Source organism: Camelus ferus, chromosome 1 (assembly GCF_009834535.1).
Source record: "Camelus ferus isolate YT-003-E chromosome 1, BCGSAC_Cfer_1.0, whole genome shotgun sequence".
NCBI lineage: Eukaryota > Metazoa > Chordata > Mammalia > Artiodactyla > Camelidae > Camelus > Camelus ferus.
Window position 1 is genome coordinate 41042230 of NC_045696.1, and position 21822 is coordinate 41064051.

Here is a 21822-nt window from a genome sequence, read left to right on the forward strand (position 1 = left end):
CACTATGGTAGCCACTAGTCACATGCGGTCATGGCGCACTTGACATGTGGCTAGTCCCTGTTGAGATGTACTGTGAGTGTGATTTACAGAAGTTAAAGACTTAGTACAGAAAAAAAAAAGTGAGCTATCACATTAGTAATTTTTCCTATAGGTCACATGTTTAAGTTATAATATTTTGGATATATTTGATTAAACAGAATGTTTATCACACACAGAAAAGTTCAGAGGAAGTATATAACAAGCACCCATGTAGCATGTGTCTACCACCCAGATTTAATAATTGTCATTTGCCACAAAAAAATTCTTAACTGAGGAGGGTAAAGCTCAGCAGCAGAGTGCATGCTTAGAATGCACAAGGTTCTGGGTTCAATCCCCAGCACCTCTGTTAAAAAAAATCTATATCTATCTACTTCTATAAATGAATGAATAAATAAATAAACTAATCCCTCCCCCAAAAGTTCTTAAAATTAACTTCACCAGTTTCTTCTTACTTTTAAAAATGTGACCACTGGAAATTTAAAATTACCTACATTTTATTTCTATGGGACAACACTGTGTTGACTGTTGGGGACCCAATGGTGAAAAGAAAAACTGATGTTGCAGAACTTACAGTCCAGTGGGGAAAGGTAGAAAACCACCACCACAACAAAAACAACAAGAGGAAATCAAAAATAAATGAAAAAACAACAAATATAAAATGCCAAATTGTAATAAATACGGTGAAAAAAAATTTCTATGGGGAGAAAAACCTAATTTAGCTTGACTGGTCACGGGGGCCTCTCTGAGGGAGAGGTCTTCATGCTGGGCCTCCAGGGAGGCCTTGCTACATGGAATTTCCAGGCAAAGGTGGGAACAGAACATTCCAGCCAGACGAAGCAGACTGCTAGTCAATATTTATTGAGTCTACCAAAGCCCCAGGGAGGCTCCGTGACTGCTGGGAGCTTGTGGTCTGGGGAGAAGACAGAAGAGGCAGGTACCTCAGTGTGCAGGGTTGGGACAACTGCTAGCTCTGGGAGCGTTTTTCCTCCTCTCCTCTCGCAGCCTCAGTCCACCACGGACCACAGCCTTGGCTGTGCAGGTCCCCAAGGTCACGGGCTCTTCCTTCATGGTGAGGAACACTCACATTAGCCTCTTTTTCCCTGTTCCCACTGCCCTGTTTTGACTCAGACTCACCATCTCAGAAACTAGTGTCTGCAACAGTCTCTTAACCAGTTTCCTTGCCTCCAGCCTCTTGCTCCCTTTAATATCTTCTGGGCATGGCCATCAAATTAATCCTACTGAAATACCATTTAGATATGTAACTGCCTTGCTTCAGAGCTTTTACTGGCTTCCTGATACTGGCAGAGGAGCAGTGTGCCAGGAGTTGGGCACACACTCTCTCTCTCTTTCCTTTCATGGATAATGACAGTTCCCCTGAGAATTGGGCGGCCAGCAGGAATGGCAGCGTCTTCAGATGGTGTCAAGTAAGTTTTGAAGCCTCACCTCTAGACATCTTCCTGTCATCCTGCCCTGCCTCGCCCTCTGGAGTTCTGTTTGTCCTTCACCTGCTGTGTTGCACTGTCTCCCAGGGAAGGGCAGGAGCATACTAGTAAGAGCATGGGTTCCAGAGTCAGCCAGACCAGGTTCACATCCCACCTCTGCCACTTAACTAGCTGTGAGAACCCTGTCAAAAAGCTATTTTTCTTTTCTAAGCTTTGGTTTCTTCCTGTTAATACCAGGAGACTAACAATAATTTATACTCCTTGGGGATCCATGGGTAAGATCAGACACTGTTTGTAAAAACATTTCACAGGTGCCTAGTCCATAGAACATCCTTCATCCATGCACATTGCTTAAATGAACAGTAAGTCATATATGTGCTGACTAACCGTGATGTCGCCTTCCTTTCTGTATCCCTAGTGCTAGTTAGCAGCCTCTTTATACCGGGTGATGGGCTGTGGTCTGAATTCTGTGCAGCTGTGATGCTGGCTGGAAACACTGACTGGGGACACTGAATGGTGGTGTCAGGGAGCTGGATGGAACCTCAAGAGACCATCCAGTGTAGGACCCCTGAGGTTCCTCTGGTGTGTCCAAGTAAATCCAAAACACTTATTTGAAAAATATATATATATATGCTTTTTGGAGCACTGTCTATGTGCGGTATCACTGAACAAGAGACTTCGTTTTTCTTTTGTTTTCTCTCTTTGGAAAATGTATGTGTGTAGCTGTAAATGTAGATACAGGTAGTATGTAGCAGATTACAAGGGAAGAATATAATATCTAGCCAGAAGTAGTGCACCACAGATATTTGTAAAGTGAGAATAAATGAAATCTAATTAAAAAAGTGAGTTTTCAACAACTCCTTTATGGCAATCAAAATGCCTATAAATTACCCCGTCTAAATTACTGTAGAATCTGACCACAGGAAAAGACACAAAACATGAACAGAAATTCAGAAGATATCTTGTATATTAGGTCCTCAGTCTGTGTTTGTTAAATCCATCAAAAAGAGCAACAAGCTTAATGTAGTGCCTGTCACACTTGACCACCTTTAAGACAGCCCTCACTGTGAGCCCCAAGACTTTCCTCTCTGATTCCACTTACTCAGAACAAGTTTTGTGAAGAGCCAGTGATTCAGTGGCCCTGATGTTGGAATCCTGGGAATCGTGAAAAGGTTGGAAGGAGCACTGGGATCATACTCGGCCAATGGTTCCAACCTTATTAAATGTGAGGTTGACCCATTTTGGACATCAGAGGATTTCTAGGATCCCTCCCCACTGCATCCCACAATTTGATGGGGGCTATTCTTTTAGTATCTGCTGATTGCAAAAAAAAAGACATAGCCACCGATTTGGGTGGCCTCTTACAATGGAAGCTTGGCCCAGGAATCCTCAGCTTACTTGATGAGACTATCAACATTTTAGATCAAATTTCTCACTGTACGAATGAGGCCCAGGGCACTTTGGATTAAGAAATAGCCAGGGTGTAATTCAGAAAAGCATAAGATGTTTCAGTAGAGATTTGGAAATATTCAGAAGTTGCAACCCAGTCATCCTGAGACCTCTTACTCAGAGAAACATGTAACTCTTGGCTAATGGATGGCATTCTTAGGAAGACAGAAATAAACTTGGGTTTTTTTCCTCCTATTTTCATGGGGCACTTCAGTGTCAATTTCTTCACTAGCTTCATGGGTATTGCTTGATAAATCTCCACACTGAGCTGCTGCAATGTTCTTTACCCCATGGACGCGCCTTCATGGTTGCCAGAGAAAACACACGATAGCCAGTGAAATTTGAATTTCAAATGATGCATACTTATGCTGAGAACTTGTTCATCTGGAATTCAAATTTCACTGGTAGGCTGTACTTTGTTGTTGTTGTTGCTTAAAGTGGCAAGTCTTCCTACCCTGGTCCCGCCACAAAGTGGTACCAAGTGCTGAAGGGCAGGGACTGAAATCCTGGGTGACCTTCTTGCACAGCTGTCAGCACTGGCGACTGACAGATTTTCTGGGAACCTTTCAGCTTTCTGTCAAAGGCAGGCCTGCATATGGTTTCCTCAGGGCACCTTGCTCTTCTTCGCAGACTCATCAAACTCAGACCCTGGCAGCCCAGGTAGCAATCGCTCATTCTTGTTTATTCCCTTCATTCATTTTCATTTACCTTGAGGTTTTTCATGAACTTGTGTATCTGATCATCTGTGAGGTAAGGGCAGAAGCAAAGGTGGAGGTGTTTTGTTTTGTTTTGTGTTGTGTTGTTTTGGCTAAAGTAATGGATTTGAGGGCCAAATCAGGAACAGGGAGGAGGCAGGAGGGAAGGAGACCTCAATTCAATCAGACCTCTCATTTTCTTGTACAGGAGTCAGAGCATTTCCCATGGAGCCTAGTGAGCCTGAAAACTCTCCCCTTTTTCTTGTCTGAATTTGAATTTAAGGGAGGCTGGAGTTTAGATGCCTACCTCTGTCTCATTTTCCTCCTTACACAATTTCTCTTTCTCCCTACAAGGTAGATGCAAAAGAAAAGCTAGCATTGGACTAATTTTTTTCATTAATTTATCTCTTAAATGGGGCACCTGAGGATTTTTCTTCACTCCACTTGTAAAATCAATGGATTTATTGCAAAGAGCATGCAAAATACTATGATGAAGCCAAAGAAACAGCTCATTTGAATGAATGTTTGCATTGACATTCTGTCATGTAAGGGTAGACCTGTGTAAAAGGATGATTTTTCACAACAGATTCTAAAGATCAGAGAGATTTTGCTTTCTAGGAGGTTGGAGAGAAGGCACTGCACATTAGGCTACTTGTTGGATGGGATTGCATTTCCTACCCAGAAATGGAACTTGGAAGGTTCGTTTTACAGTGTTCTGTGAGGGTGAATGCCCTTTACCTCACCCTCAAAGTGGGACCTCACATATTTGGTTGTTGGGGGTGAATATTTGGGATCAGATGATATAAAGAAACTTAAAAAATGGAGCAGTTAGTGGTAGGTTCTAACAATTCACAGAAGAAAATAAGGCCAGAAGACAGTAGTAGCATGTGAGTTGGCTTAAGAGTAGGTATCACTTTAATTCATTTATCAAACATTTTTTAATGCAAGCTTGGTGCTTGGATGAGTAAGGAAGTCCTGGGTGGTGAGAAGAGATTGGGAGTAAATGTACAAGAAAAGTGCTATGGTAAAGGCATGTGCAGGTGCAGTGAAGCCAGAGAGGGTGTAGTCAAAGTCAGACTAGAAGTTCAAGATCGAGGGAAGAGTCACCTCCAAGGCCAGGCCCTTTCGGCTTTAGCTTCTTCCTGTGAACCTCGGATTTCTCAGGATAGCCTTGATTTCCCATATGCTGTACTGTCACCAAGATCCTGTGACCAAACCAGACCAAACCAAAACAAAGCACAACAAAAAAAATGGGTCTCTTTCATTTCTTTTGATGTGGCTCCTCTATTTCTTTTTAATCCTTCTCAACTTTCTTTTTTTCTCATTTTTCAGTTTTACTAGGTAGAATTGTTACAGTTTGACTACACATATACAATATATTTCAGGTAAATCCATATACACAATATACTGCACATATTTTTGAAATTTATATGTATGTACTGTTAATTATTTCTAAGAATGTTTAGAACTTTAGCTTTTTAAACTTCATAATTATCAAAGGAATAAAGCCAATTGCAAAATAAGAATTAATTCAAAAAGATACATACACCTTGCTATTAACAGCAACATTATTTATAATTGCCAAGATATGGAAGCATCCTAAGTGCACATCAATAGATGAATGGATAAAGAAGATGCAGCATATACATGTAATGGCATACAACTCACTCATAAGAAAGAAGGATATTTTGCTATTTGCAGCCTTTCATTCACTTTTTCCACTTCAAAAACTGGAATTTTATAACTGGCATAAACATTTCCACGGCATCAAGAAGAACAAAATACCTAGAGATAAACTTAACCAAGGAGGTTACCTATATTCTGAAAACTAAAACATTGATGAAGGAAATTGAAGATGATACAAAGAAATGGAAAGGTATGCTGTACTTTTGGATTGGAAGAATCAACATGATCAAAATGGCTGTACTACCCAAAGCAATCTACAGATCCAGTGCAACCCCTGTCAAAGTACTCACAATGTTTTTCACAGAACTGGAACAAACAATTCCAAAATTTATATGGAACCATAAAAGACCCTTAACTGCCAAAGCAATCTTTTCTAGGTCTTTTTTTTTTTTCCTCCTCTTTCTTCTTTTTGTTCTCTTTCCTTACAGTTTGATGACTAGAGAAATTCCTTAAACATTTGTTTTAAAGCTGGTTAGGTGGTGCTGAATTCTTTTAGCTTTTGTTTATCTGTGAAGCTTTTGATTTTTCCATCAAATCTGAATGAGAGCCTTGCTGGATAGAGTATCCTTGGTTGTAGGTTTTTCCCTTTCATCACTTTAAATATATCTTGCCACTCTCTTCTGGCCATAAGGTTATCAGCTGAAAAATGGGAGTTCCCTTGTATGTTTTTTGTTGCTTTTCTCTTGCTAATTTTAATATTTTCTCCTTGTCCTTAATTTTTGTCAATTTGATGACTATGTGCCTTGATATGTTCCTCTTTGGGCTGATTCTGTGTGGAACTCTCTGTGCTTCCGGGACTTGAGTCACTGTTTCCTTTCCCAAGTTGGGGAAGTTTGTGGTTATTATCTCTAAAAATTTTCTCAGATTCTTTCTCTCTTCTCTTTCTGGAACCCTTATAATGTGAATATTAGTGCTTTTCATGTTGTCCCAGGTTCTCTATTCTCATTTCTTTTCATTCTTCTTTTTTTTTTTTTCTGTTCTGTGGTAGTGATTTCCACTAATCTGTCTTCTAGCTCATTGATCTGTTCTTCTGCCTCATTTAGTCTATTCTTGGTTCCTTTTAGTATGTTATTTATTTCAGTGATTTTATTCTTTAACTCAATTTGGATATTTTTTATATTTCCCAACTCTTTGCTAAAAACTTCACTCTGTGCATCTATACGCCTCTTGATTTGTCTGAACATCTTGGCCATCATTACTTTAAACTCTTTTTCAGATAAATTACTTATCTCCTCATCACTTATTTCTTTGTCTGGGATTTTATCTTGTGCCTTGGCCTGGAGATACTCCTCTGCCACTCATATTGTTTACCTTTCTCTTTGTATTTTTAGGTAGCTTAGTTACGTGTCTCGACCTTGGAGAGGTGGCCCTTTGTGGGAGACATCCTGTGTGTCCCAGCAGTACACTCCTCTCTTGTCACCCAAGGGCTAGGGTCCAGCTGGTCCCAGTGTAGAGTCTGGCCTGTGTTTAGGGATTCCTTCCACAGGCTTTGGGGTTGTTGTTTTCTTATTTCTAGTACCTGCCCCTGGTGGATGAGGCTGGACTAGAGGCTTATGCAGGGTTCCTAGCGGAAGGAGCCGGTGCTTGCCTGCTGTTGGGTGAAGCTTGGTCCTGAACCTCTGGTGGGTAGGGCCATGTCTAGAGGCCTTTGTGGCTTAGGAGTCTGCTGATGGGTGGGATTGTATGTTGTTTGGTCTGAAGCTTCTCTATAGGCTGTTGGGTGAGGCTAGGTCTTGGTGCTAATGATCCAATCAAGATGTCAACCTCCAGGAAAGCTCATGTAGATGAACACGTCGGGAATGTCTGCCACCAACTTTTATGTCACCTGGGTGAGCCGCAGCCATCCCTGTGTCCCCAGGAGACCCTCCAAATCCAGCAGGCAGGCCTGGCCCAGGTTCATATGAAATCACTGCCTCTGCCTTTGGACCTGGTGCACTTGAGATTCTATGTATGCTTCCCAAGAGAATGAAGTCTCTGTTTCCCCCAGTCCCGTGGGGCTCCTGGAGCTAAGCCCCCGTGGCCTTCAAAACCAGATGTCCTGGGGAGTCCTCCTCCTCCCAATGCCAGAACCCCAGGCAGGGGAGCCTGACATGGGGCTTAGAGCTCTCACTCCTGTGGGAGGGCTTCTGCGACTTAATTATTCTTCAACTTGTGGGTCGCCCACCCAGGGGGTATGGACCCAATTATATCACAAGCACGCTCCTCCTACCATCCTGCTGTAGTTCCCTCTTTATGTTTCCATTTGAAGACAATCTTCTTGCTAGGTTCCAGCCCTTTATTTGTTGGTTGTCTAGCAGTCAGCTGTGGTTTTGTTGTAGTCGCGAAGAGAGGCGAGCTTGTGGTCCTTCCACTCCTCTATCTTGACTGGAAAAAATCAAGGCGAGTTACTTTAAAAGGAATAATTATCTGTTATATTTGATTTGTGTTGGTTTTGTAGTTTTTTGCTTATATTTAATTTGTAAATTGGTTTTATTTTTATAGTAGTCCAAATATATATTTTTACTATTTAAGAATGTTTACAATCAAAACAATTGAAGTCAACAAACTGGCTCTAAAAAATTTGTTTTTCCTTTTAAAATGTCTGCACATTACTCAAGTTTGAGAAACACTGCTTTATCCCATTCTGGCTTTCCTAGGGCTATTAGCTAATCCCACCTTCAGTGTAATTTGTCTGGTTAAGGAGTGACCTTCTGCTAAGGGTATTTGGAGTCTAATGGTGTGTATCTAAATACCAGTGCCCTGAAACTCTCAAGGAAAAAGAGCTTTATTGGGGAGAGGGTGTTTCACGGCCTCCTACCCTACCTGACATCATCTTAAACCACAAAATGGAGGCACTGCCTCCTTGTGTATCTTTCACTGGTGCCTTGTGAAGTCTGGTAAATGGAGAACCTTAGACCAGACCTACACATTACCAAAACAAATCTTTGGAAAGATAAGCAGCAAAACAAAAACCATCTAAAGCAGCCTTCTTCAACTTAAATGTGCTGATGAGTTATCTAAGGATATTGTTATGTAGATAACAATAATAATTGTTGAAGATAATTAAATGTGGATAATTTAAGTGCAGATTCTGACTTAGTAGGTAGGGGTGAGGCCTGAGAAGCTGCATTTCTAACATCCTCAGATGATGCTGTGTGCCCATTGAAAACTATTTTGTTGTTATGTCACAGTAATTTTACTTGATTTTTCCTTGGATAATACATATAAAGCTATCAATACAGTGTTTGTTATAGGGCCAACATTTAATACATGTTAATGATTCTTGTTATAGTTGTTGCAGTTGGCCTTGGAGGCATAGAGAAAGGTAGAAATAATGTGCTATAGGATAGGGGTTTAGAAATGGGTAGACTTGAACAAGATCCCAGTTTTGCCATTTACCAATTACCATTTACCAATTATTTGACTTGGACAAGTTAGCTAGCCTTTCAAGTCTCTGACCTGTCAAATGTAAAATGGGGGGAAAATACTACCTCATGGAATTGAGAGGATTCTACATAGCTTATAGAGTGGTGGGTGCTCAAAAAATATCATTTTTTTTTCTCTTGTCTTCCTTGGTCATAGGCTTGGCATTGAATCTTGGTTCTGTCACAACAATTAGTGTTGCAGTGGGTGAGGCCGACTCAGCTTAGGTACCAGGCATAAGAGAGGGCTTTCAACTCGAGCTACCAAGAATCATCTGGGGAGCTTACAAACTGTCCCCCTAAAGGAAAACACACAACATGAGAGTTGTGAGTTTAAGTGTTGCTCAGGGTCTTACTGAGGACAATAGCCAGGGAAACAGCCTCTCAGTAGCTCTGAGGAACTCCTCCAAAGAGGTAGGGGAGGAGCCAGTATATACGAATTTTTTTTTTGGCTGGGAAAAACATGTAGTCAAGCATTCATCTTGGTAAAAGATTACTGCTTGTCACAAAGAACAGAAATCTCAGGTTGATGTTTTTAGTGCTTTTCTATGTGTGGCAAGATGCAAGAATCTCAAATCATTGCAATTCTTCCTGAGATAATCATCTTAACTATCTCAGGGTTCATTTATCCAAAGCACTGGAATGCCTCATCCTGTTTTTCAGTCCAAATTCCCCTCAGGGTGCACTTTTGGTGGGTGACTGCCATGGTTGTGATTTAACCCTTGTATAACTGGATGGTGAGTGACATTCTTTTCTTCTCCCTCTCCTCCTCCTCCTTATTCTTTGTTCACAAAAAAAAAAAAAAAAAAAAGAAAGAAAGAAAGAAAAGAAAAGAAAGAAAGAAAGGAAGGAAGGAAGGAAGAAAGAAAGATAAATTCCCAGGCCTCACTTGCAAAGATTCTGATTTAACTGGTCTGGGTAGGGACAAGGAAGGTAGGATCGGACACAGTAAGGATTTTTATGGCTCCTCAGTTGTTTTGCAGGGGCAGCCAGACTGAGACCCACTGCCCTGGTGGGCAGCTAAACCTCAATCACTGTCCTTGGCTTCTAGCATTCCTCCCCTTTGCACAGTCCACCACAACTTTCCCACCCCCAGCTCCAGCCTTTCTGATTGTTTCTTCTCACTCATCTCAGCATGAGGAGACCTGTGACGCTGCTCCCAGTGCTGCCCTTTCTGGGCACATCAGGATGAGCACTCCTGGAGCCCATTCCAGCCAGGCAGGGCAGCACAGACCATGCTGGTAGAGAGCCTCCCAGTCTCACTTTTCATACCCGAGACACACAGACGTTGTTTTGGGTTCCTGCCCAAGGAGGAATGAGATACCCCTCTGGAGAGATTTGAGGCATTTAAAACAAATACATCTTCTTGTAGTAACTTATGGTGAAAAAGAATATCAAAATGAATATATGCATGTTCATGTATGACTAAAGTATTCTGCTGTTCACCAGAAATTGACATAACATTGTAAACTGACCATGTTTCAATAAAAAAGTGTATATATATATGTATGTGTGTGTATATATATATATATGTGTGTATATACATACACATTAAACAAATACAACCTATAACATTTATGTGGTATTCACTGTGTGGCAAGAACTTGACTTATATTCTGTCAGCTTCTCCTCAGCTTCATAAGGTGGTTCTATTAATACCATCATTCCCATTTTGTAGAAGAAGAAATTGAGGCAAAGTTAAATAACATGCCTCAGGTTAAGCACATAGTGTAGAGGTGGACTTTGGGGACAAGCAGTCTGATTGCAGAATCTGGGTTCTTAATTACCTAGGTGGAATTAAAAAATGCTGATGCCTGGGCAGCTTACCCAGACTAACTGGAGCAGAATCTCTTGGAATTGGGGTCCAGGCATGAGTTATTTTTTATGAGCTCTTCAGAGGAGCCAGGACTGAGAAGTGGACGACACTAAGCCCTTGAGTCTCCCTCAGTGACTTGGAGCCTGAGAGTCTGAAGATGGCTCCTTCTATACCTGTTCTCTTCTTCCCACTGTCAGTGATTTTCAAAGTTTTTATTTTTATGATTGTCAGAGGCCCTCCTTCCAACTGGCACTTCTAAGGGGGTCTGGTAAGATGAAGAATGGTCCCCAAAAGATGGCCATGATCCAATCTCCAGAAACTGAGAATGTGTTACCTTACAGGTGTAGAAGAGGCAAAACTTGACCTTCACAAAGTTTAGGTTTTCAACTGGGACTTTTAAATGAAAGGAAAGATTAACAGGAGGAAAAATTAATGTGTTTTTGTTTTTGTTTTTAACACATGCAGTGCATATTATGCCAAAGAAACCTCAGTGAAAAGTAAGTCAAAGCAGCAGCTTAGAATTCTGGTTTATATAGCATCTTCATCAAAGAATGATACATTTGAAGAGAAATGGAAGGACAAAGAAAACAGGGTAAGCGTCCAAGGGCAGCAAACGCGGAGGTTAAACATATGGAAGGGAACTAATGGGGAAAGTTTGCTTGCAGATTCCTCGTGCCACCTCTGGGCTAATAAGAATCTGTCTCCAGTGAAAGAAGAATGTACATCCTGCCTTTAGATAGAAACAGAGAAGGTACAGAGAGCTTTTCCTGTATTTCCTGCTTTTTAATTGCCTGCAGCTCAAAATAATTTTTATGTCAAAGAGGCATGTTTTGGGAGTGACATAATCTGGTTTCCTTTAGTTCCCAGTTGGAAGTGATTTTTAGAAAGTGTCACATATTAAAAGCTGAGTTGGTGGCTGTGGAGAGATTTGAGTTAGAAGCTGCGAGATAGGAGCTCAGCAAAAGGGGAGGAAAACATAATTGGAACAAGCAGAAAAGGATGAATTTAAGTACATGTCCCCTATCTGATTGAATCAGCCTTTAATCTGGGACTAGGTCAAGCTAGTTCAACAGTTGGGTCTCATTCCAGGTGTTGTTGTGGATGGGTTTCCGCCTACGTTAAGCTACTATGTGGTACTTATAATCAAGGATTTGATAAGAGGCATTTCTATGGAAACAGAAGAAAAACAAAGTTAATAGGTTGGAGCAGACTCTAAATCAGGTTTTGAATTCAGATGGCACTCAGCCAAGAAGATTTGTAGATATTGGGCTCAAAGGATCTGTAGCAGTGCGAAAGTCTCTGGCAATGTTATCAGATGTTCCAGTGAACGTTCTGAGTGGCCCTCACGGCAACAGGCACAAGAGTTGTCCATACGTGAGCTGTCGTGGGTTTCCTGTTTATGTCAGGGTCCAGCTTCAGCTTACAAGGCTTTGGGGAAAAGGGCAGTTTTATTTCTCAGTGATTCCAAGTCAGAAGAGTGGGAGAAAAATTGGAAATGTTAGTTTGGAGAGTTGTAGTCAGATACTGGAGGAAGCTGGAAGGATTCGGGATCCCCTCCAGTTCACAGATAAATAACAAATATTTAATTGAAACAAAACAAAGATAATCACAGTGAGACTAATTCGTTTACAAAATTAGCCTAGTCTCATTAAACTTGGTCTGATTTTTTTACATAAATGCAACAAGAATGGTGATTGATCATGTAAGCTCTTTTAAATCTGTTTTGCTAGAATTTTCATTAAAAAATGTGAGATTATTCTGGAAGCCACACCTAAGACTCACTTGTAATGCCTATACATTGAGTAAATTCCTCTTTTTCTTGAGATCTCCAAAATCATGAGACTCTAGGTCTGCCAGGAAGTGACCTTCCACACTCATCAGTAAAGCTGGCAACCCTATAAACCAGAGACCAGATTGTCTTTTTGAAGGGAGGCTTTATTGGCTCCATAAAGTCAACCTTAGTTCCTTAAAACTGTTGGGTCATATCTGAGTCCATGCACATTATTCTCAAATGTAACATTCCAGTCAATCTTGGTAATAAAACCAGTATTTCCCACTGTGTCCTGTTATAAGGAAAACAGATTCTCACTGGATTTATGCAAATAACTAGATTGCATGAAAATAATACTCAGTAAGAGCTTCTGCATTCTTAAGGGATCAGGTAGGGAGAAAATTCTGTTTACAAAGTTATAATTTACCAAATTGCTGTGAGTTATAGACGGCTCAATAGAAAATAGAAAAAATTCTTTCTTAAATCTGGAAAAATGTAACCTTAACAAACCAGCAATGTTTCAAAGAAAAAGTCATAAAAATTATAGTCATTCTCATCAGTTGAGATCTGATGAGAGTTTGTTATAATATAATAATTGACAATGAAATTTGGTTATTTCTGTGACATACAACATTTTAAGGTGATAACTGGAATTATGACTGATAACATCATACTAGGGCATGTCAAATTTATATGATTTCTGACTATTTATAACAGTAACATATACCCGTACAAATATAACTTAGAGAAGGTTTAGCATTACTTCTTATTCCCATGTAATTTAACAAACCAAATAAGCATAATTAATTTAACATTTCTCTTTGTATAAGCAGAGAGAACAAATCCTTTGAAAATTTCCAGGTGCCTCTGGAAAATCCCAAAGTTGTTTCCAAATAAAATAGACTTCATTTAGAATTTGATTTTGAGAAACTTGTAAAAAATGTCAAAAGGTTTCAAACACTTGATTTAATCAGATCACAGATCACTATGAAGTAATAGTTATCTATCCAACCAAAGTGACAATGAAAAGATTTCAAAGGCAAATACAGGAAGTTACATGTTGTAAAACAAAAACAAAAACAAAACAAAAACAAAAACAAAAACAAAAACCTTAGGTCTTTTAATATTGAGAAGACTCAGTTTTTCTTCAGTGATTGAAAACCTGATAAAGACAGCACGAAGCACAGGAAATATTTTGATAAGACAGATTTTTTCTAGGCAGATTTCCTAAAAGGTAAGAAATTATTATTAAGGGCAGACCAATAATCCAAAGAGACTTTGTCCTCTTAACAGAGAAAGAAAATTAAATTTTAGTTTTACTTAAGCACACTTTTGATATTAAATCTTGTAATAAACTCATTCAATTTTAGCCAACTTGACTACACAGGATTTTCTTTCTCCCTCTTTCTATTCCAAACTTCCTACATCTATCTAGTTTTTATCCTTTATTTTCTCTCTCTTGCTCTTCTTTATTATTCTGAAACAAAGGCCTGGTTACAGAGTAAAGAACAATAAAACAGCCTTGTTTTATATTCTTGGGACCTTGCTAAAACCAGTTTCTAGATTCCAATATGACACTTGTTTAAAATGAAGGCTCTCTAAAATATCCTTTTAGATATAAAAGTCCAAATCTTTAAAGGTGTACCTATTGTAATGTGACTGTAACTAAATGAATAAGCCTTTAAAGGGCTTAAAACCAATAAATCTTCTATGGCTTAACCATGGACACAAGAAGTGTCCCCAAAGAGGGTACAAAAGATGCAGTTCCCTCTCGAGATCCAAAGTTTCTTCCCAAAGATTCTCTAAGAAAGTGAAGACCTTTGTTATGATAGAGTGAAGAAGCTGTGAGTTCTCACAGAGCGAGATGCCTGAAATTGCCTTAATCTGTGTTACCCAAGGGGTTACACTGAAAATTTCCCAGCACAAATAGGACAAGTAAGGGAGAGATGACGAAGGCCCTTTTATGGCTTCCTTATGACAAACACCACAAAAGACAGAGACCAGGAAAATAATGACTATTCTTCAGAGGCTGTGGGTACCCCAAACCAAATCCACAGAGTCACAATTCAAAGAATGAATGTTTACAGATATTTCTTTGGAAAAACATTTGGAAGGAAAGGGATAGGGAAATTTTTACCTTCTCATCCAGGCATTCCAGAGAAATCTGAGAGAGCTGACTTTGATAAGAATTCTTTTCATCGCTGGCTTTTTGTCCCAGGGTGCCATGTGTAGGGTCCAGAGAGAGCAGGGCATCCCAACTGACCCCATATGGGTCACCAGAAACGAGGCTAGGCAAAACTTTACTCCTATTAGGTTTTCAGCTGGGACTCTGTGACAAAAGACAGATTAACAAGAGAAAAACAGTTTGTTAACTCATATATTGCATATCATGTGGGAGAAACCTCAGTGAAAAGTAATTCAGAGTAGCAGCTTAGAACTGCCGGCTTATAGAGCATCTTAAATGAAGAACAATAAACGTGTAGAGATGTTACGGAAACGACAGGCCAGCCAAGAAACAAGCACCACTCGGAGGGTTGGAGTACTCAGATGTAGTATGCCGGTGGGCTCAGAGGGGCTTCTGCTCTGAAGCTCTGAGCACCTCCAAGATGTGCACGTGAGGTTTTATACAGTAAAGTACAAGCTTGGGGTATTCAGCCAATAGGCATGGAACAGCTTTAGCAGCATCATTATCACAAAAGTGGAGTCAGGGGAGGCAGCAAACCAACATTCCAAAGCCAGATATATCTCTTTGAAAACCCAGCTGGCTAGCAAAAAAACATGAACAGCAAACCAATACTAATTAACTTAGATTTACAAGTTAGTCCAGCAGAACTCAGATCAGTATTCCGATACTTAGATTTGTGTGTTATCTTGTTAGCCCAGCCAAGCTTTTCTTTCACATTCTTAGACTTGTGAGTTATCTTGTTAGACCAGCCCAGCTTTTCCTTCACAGGGAAATGACAGGACAAAGAGAGGTAGTTCAGGCTTCCGAGGGTGGCATACTGTGGGGAGAACACGTAGGAGGGAACTAGTGGCTAAGGTTTGTTGGCAGATTCCCCTGGTGCCATCTCTGGGCTGATAAGAATCTGTCTCCAGTAGAAGGAGACAGAAACTGAGAGGATGGAGAGAGCTTCCCCTGAGTTTGCTGCTTCTTAATCACCTTCAGCTCAAAATATTTTTTCTGTTGGAGTGACATATTTGGCTTTCTTTCACATGGTAAAAGAGATTTGAAGATTTGATTAAAGTTAAGGATTTGGCGATGAGGAGATTACACTGGATTATCCGGGCCAACCCAATGTAATTGTAAGGGTCCTTATAAGAGGGAGGCAGGATAATCAAAGTCAATTGCAACAATAAGTACTTTATCTTTCTGGAAAAAGTGCACCTAATCTTGTTTAGACTTATTTTGATATAATAGTTAACAGCTAAACTCGTTAACATTTCTCTTTTCCCAAAGAGAAAAGGAAGACTTCTTTTTATGTCAAAGGGATTTGACCCAGGGTCTTCTAAACCAGGACTTCTTAGTTGGGGAAGGGGATATGATTTTGCCCCTCAGGGGACCTTTATCAATATTTGTAGATATCTTTGATTGTCACAACAGGAGAAAAGTGCTGGCAGAATCTAGTAGGCAGAGGCCAGAGATGTTGCTAAACATTTTAGAAAGCTCAGGTCAGCCTCACACAACATGAATTATCAGGTCCAAAATGTCAATAGTGCCCCTGTTGAGAAATTCTACTCTGGACCTGTGTTTCCAGTTTTTAATGTGCATGTGAGTCACCTGGGGATCTGGCAAAAATGAGGATTCTGATTCCACCTCATGTCCCCGCAGTAGAACTGGGCTACCGAGGGTTCTCTGTAGATAGGCATCTAGGTGTCACTAGAGCTCTTGACAATAGCAACTACTCTAGAAGGTGTGATGAAAATGAATGTGTCAACACTGTAGTTTCAGGTGGTCACTGAACTTTCTATGTTGCTTAGGAGTCTGGGCCACTGGGTGCCTGCACCTCTGCTCTGAACCAGAGTGACGTAGCTTCCCCTTCTGGGCAGGGAGTAGGGAATGGAATACTGAGTTTGGAAGTCACGTTTTTGTGGAAACAGTTTATCTAGACTGATGAATATTCTGCATCTTCCCTGGGCCCTCCAAGGGATTCAAGTTGGCTCTGAGGCAGGGTTAACAGAGTGAGATTTGTATGTCACCAGAATGAGTTTTTGAAGAACTTGGAGGAGTCTCCCTTTCTGGACATCTTTAAAAATTCCTGTATTCTGGAAGGGTTTAAGGGTTCTGATGCATATCTCTGTTTTCTCTTTCTTTCTCTCTTTCTTTCTCTTTCTTTCTCTCTTTCTTTCTCTCTTTCTTTCCTTCTTTCCTTCTTTCCTTCTTTCTTTCCTTCCTTCCTTCCTTTCTCTCTCTCTTTCTTTCTTTCTTTCTTTCTTTCTTTCTTTCCTTTCTTTTTTTCTTTCTTTCTATCTCTTTCTCCTCAAAATATTCAGTTACTTCTTATTGTTCATGGAATAAAGTTTAAACTTCTTAACCTGGCATTTAAGGTCCTTTATTATTTGGCTATAAAGACTCTCCTAGTTTTTTTTTTTTTTTTAAGAAAAAAAAATTTTAAGGGGAGGGTGTAGCTCAGTGGTAGAGTGCACGCTTAGCATGTGTGAGTTCCAGGGTTCAATCCCCAGTACCCCCATTAAAATAAATAAATAAAATTAATTATTTCTCCCAAAATAAATAAAAATTAAAAGAAAAAGACAATATTTTTAAAAAATCTGAAAAGTAGCAAACTAGGAATAGAGAGAGAACTTCCTCAATTTGATACAGAATATCTACACAAAACCTGCAGTTAACATTGTGCTTAATGGTGAAGAACTAAATGCTTTCTCTCCAAGATTGGGAACAAGGCAAGGTTGTCCCTTTTCACCACTCCCATTCAAAACCATACTGGAAGTTCTAGGTAATGCAGCCATGTAAGGAAAGGAAATACAAAGCATACAGATTGGGAAGGAAGAAATAAAACTGTCTTTGTTAGCAGATGCTATGATTGTCTATGTAGAAAGTCCCAAAGAATGAACCAAAAAACTCCTGGAATTAGTAAGTGATTATAGTTGCAAGATATAAGGTTAATATATGGAAGCCAAGTGCTCTCCTATATATCAGCAATGAACAATTGGAGTTTGAAATTAAAAACGTAATACTGTTTGCATTAGCACCAAAAAGAGAAAAGAAAAGAAATATAAGTTTAAGAAAATATGTACAAGATTTAGATGAAGAAAACTACAAACCTCTAATGAAAGAAATCAAAGAAGATCCACATAAATGGGGAGATATTCCATGCTTATGGATTGGACAAATCAACGTGGTTACCTTGTCAGTTCTTCCCCACTTGATCTGTAGATTCAATGAAATCCAAATAAAAATCCCAGCAATTTTTTGTGGATAGTGACAAACTGATTCTAAAGTTTACATGGAAAGGCAAAAGACCCAGAATAGCCAATAGAATATTGAAGAACAAAATCAGAGAACTGACACTACCTGACTTCAGGAATTACTGTAAAGCTACAGTTATCAAGACAGTGTAGTATTGGTGGAAAAAAAAAGATATAGATCACTGAAACAGAAAGGAAAGCCCATAAATAGCCTCACACCCATGTAGTCAACTGATCTTTGACAAAGAGGTAAAAGCAATTCTATATACAGAGAAGACAATCTTTTGAATAAATGGCACTAGAACAACTGTATATCCACAAGCAAAGACAAAACAAAACAAGAATCTAGACACAGTCCTATTTTTCACAAAAGTTAACTCAAAATGGATCAAGGACTTATATGTAAAAAACAAACTATAAAACTTCTGGAAGATAACATAAGAGAAAATCAAGATGACCTTGGGTGTGATGAGTTTTTAGATATAGCATCAAGTACACGAGCCATGAAAGAAAAAAATGTGTTAGACTACATGATAATTAAACATTTCCAATCTGTGAAAGACACTTTGAAGAGAATGAAAAGATAAGCCACAGACTGGGAGAAAATATTTGTAATTCCTATGTCTGGTAAAGGACAGATATCCAAAATATACAAAGAACGCTCAGGAGTCAATGATAGGAAACATACTGTACACCGAAATTGACACAACATTGTAAACTGACTATACTTCAATAAGAAAGAATGCAAATTAAAAAAGAAAAAAAAAGTCAACAATAAGAAAACAAAAAACCCAATTTAAAAGTAAGCAAAAGATCTTAACAGACACTTCACCAAAGAAGATATGCAGATAAATTATCTTATGTCTTCATGGGTCCGCAGATTAAAACAACAATGAGGTACTATCACATACCTATTAGAATGGCCAAAATCCAGAATACTGACAACACCAAATGCTAGAGAGGATAAGGATCCAAAACACTGTCTCATTTGTTGCTGGAGGAGAGTGCCATATGGGACAGCCATTTTGGAAGAGAGTTTGGCAGCTTCTCACAAAACTAATTATACTCTTACCCTATGACTTAGGAATGTACTGTAGCTATTTATTCAAAAAAGTTGGGAACTGATGTCTATACAAAAACCTGCACATGACTGTTTATAACACTGTGTAATATAATCACTCCAAATGGAAGCAACCAAGATGTCCTTCAATAGGTGAATGAATAAAAACCAAAATGAAACAATGATACATTCATACAATGGAATATTATTCTGCAATAAAAAGAAATGAATTATCAAGCTACAAAAAAAAATGGAGGAAATTTAAGTGCACATTGCTAAGTGAAAGGATTCAATCTGAAAAGCCTACATACTGTGTAATTCCAGTTATATGACATTCTGGAAAAGGCAAAACTCTAGAAATAGTAGAAAGATCAGTAGTTGCCAGGGGCTCGGGGCAGGGAGGAAGGGATGAATAGGTGGGAGCAAAGGAGATTTTTGTGGCATATTCTGTATGACACTGTGGCAATGATGGATATATGACATTATGCATTTGTCAAAACCCACAGAACTGTAAAACACAACAAGTGAACCCTAATGTAAATTATGGACTTTAGTTAATAACAATGTGTCATGATTGGTTCATCAGTTGTAACAAATGCACCACACTAATGCGAGATGTTAGTAATTAGGAAACTGTGAGGGTGGGAGAAAGAAAACACACAGAACTCTGGAATTCCTGCTCAATTTTCTGTAAGCCTAAAACTTCTCTAAAAAGTGATCTATTAATTTAAAAACATAATGAAAAGCACAAAAAGTAATATGGCAAACACTTGTGTTCCTACTATGCAGAACTGATGTTTTTGTATTATTTGCTTCAAGTTTTTCTTTCTTTTAAATAAAAGAAATAAAATATTTAGGTTAAGCCCTCCTTGGCTTCCCTCAGTTCTAGTCCCCTCCCCCTCCCCAAAGGAAACTACTATAACTAGTGCGTATCCTCACTTTTATATTTTTATATTCATAGATGTGCATGAGCAATGAGTTGTATTATTTTTCAGGTGTTTAAAAACAATACATGAGTTGCATCAAACTATAACAGTGTTTTGCAACTTGCATTTTCCACTCAACCTAATGCTTTAAAAATCTATCCATGTTGCTAAATATAGATCTAATGCTTTTATCTTAAAAAAGTCTTTTTAAACTGTAATATCATATTCTGTCATGTATATGTTACTTGATGTTATTTTTCTATTTCTCTACTGATGGATATTCAGGTTATTTCTAATTTTATGTTACTGCTACCAGTGCAGCCATAAATTTTGTTTTTTTTTGGACATATGCTAGAGAACGTGTCTGTGAGTTTTTCCAGGGTACATAAAACAAATGGGATTGCTGGATTGTGACTGGCAATTCAGTTTACGCTTCTAGTAGTATACGAGTGTTCCTATTTCCTCAGTCTCCAATTCTTGATATAATAGATCTTTAAAATTTTGTCACTCTAATAGATGAAAAATACCTCTGCTTTAAATTTAGTTTTCTTTGATTTCTAGTGAAATTGAACATTTTTTTTCATATGATTACTGGACATTAAGGTTTTGCCTTGTGTTGAATTGTCTGTTCTTATTCTTCACTCATATTAGGAGGGGTGTCGGGGAGCAGGTTTTTTCCCTAATTGATTCCTAGTTAAAAATGACATTCTGGGAAGGGAAGATATAGCTCAGTGGTAGAGTGCATGCTTAGTATGCACAAGGTCATGGGTTTGATCCCCAGTACCTTCATTAAATAAATAATAAATAAATAAATAAGCCTAATTACCCCCCCAAAATCAAAAAAACTTTTAAAAAATGACATTCTGGCTACTCAGCCTTCATCAGTTACATTTATTGCAAATATCTTCTCTGTCTTGTGTCTTTTACCTTTATTTATGGTACCTTGTGGTAGAGGTACTATAGAACCTGGGCTAGATACGAATCCTAGTTCCATTACTCATCACCTGTGTGGCCATGGACATCTTAGTTCCTCTCTAACCTTGCTCTCTATTTCTTCATCTGCAAAATTGGAGGGACAATAGTATCTACTTCAGAGGGTTCCTGTGAAGATTAAATGAATTAAAATGCAAAGCACTTACTTGAAAGGAGACTGGTAAACAGAAAGCAATCAATAAATGTGCTTTTGACATATAGAAGTTTCAAGTTTTTTGTTGCTATACAAAATAGATGTAATTTTTTTTTTTTGCTTTTATACATAATAGAATTTCATTTCCAAGTCACATAAAATAGTCATGAAAGTACAGTACTCAGGGATGGAACTGCAGATCCACAAAGTTGTCAGGAATAATCCTCTTCCAGGTTCACTGCTCCTTCTCTTCAATATGGGCCTTATCCTCATAATCTAAAATAGTTGCTAAAGCTCCAGCCATCAGAATCATGTTTCAGGCTGCAGGAAAGAAGGAAGGGCAGAAGTGTTTGTTCTTTTCAGTTAGCTTCATTGAAGTATAATTTACATGCTCTAAAGTTTATCCCAAAATTTTAAGTGTGTAATTTGATGAGTTTTGACAAATGTATACACTTGTGTAATTATCTTAGATGTAATACACATCTAAGTGCATGTTTAGTGTTATAAAAAGTTAAAAAGTGGTGCACTGCTTTCCAATGGGGCTGCACATTTTGTGCTCCCACCTGCAGTGTATGAGGTCCAGTTGGTCCATATTCTTTCCAGTATGTGGTATCGTCAGTCTTTTAAAATTTAGCCATTCTAGTGGATGTGTATTGGTATTTGTTACTTTAATTAGCATTTCCTAAATGGCTAATGATATTAAACAGCTTTTCCTGTGCTTCTTTACTAATCATATATGAAAGTTTTAATTTTTGACATCACATTTATCTGTCCTTTCATTATTTTGGGTTTTTTTTTGTTGTTGTTTTTTTTTTTTTTTTTTGTATCTTGTTTTAAAAAGTCCTCTCCTATCCTAGGCTCAAAAACATATTTTGGAATATTTTCTTCTAAAAAGTTTTAAAAATTGATTTTTCACAATTAGCTCTTTAATCCACCTGGAATTTATTTTTGAATCTTGTGTGAAGTAGGGACCTAGTTTAATTTTTA

The 21822-nt window shown here is 38.6% G+C and overlaps 1 protein-coding gene across 8 annotated transcripts in view; it reads left to right on the forward strand.

Moving 5' to 3' along the window:
- The window catches only part of TMEM45A (transmembrane protein 45A), an 85240-nt gene that overhangs the window by 34785 nt on the left and 28633 nt on the right, over nt 1-21822 (forward strand). The window contains exon 1 of one of the 8 annotated variants that reach the window (XM_032477850.1): nt 3566-3590. The exons of the other annotated variants lie outside the window; for them this stretch is intronic. The gene's annotated coding sequence lies outside the window, so the exon portion shown is untranslated. Of the gene's footprint in view, nt 1-3565; nt 3591-21822 lie in introns of those variants that run through there. 8 annotated transcript variants of the gene reach the window in all.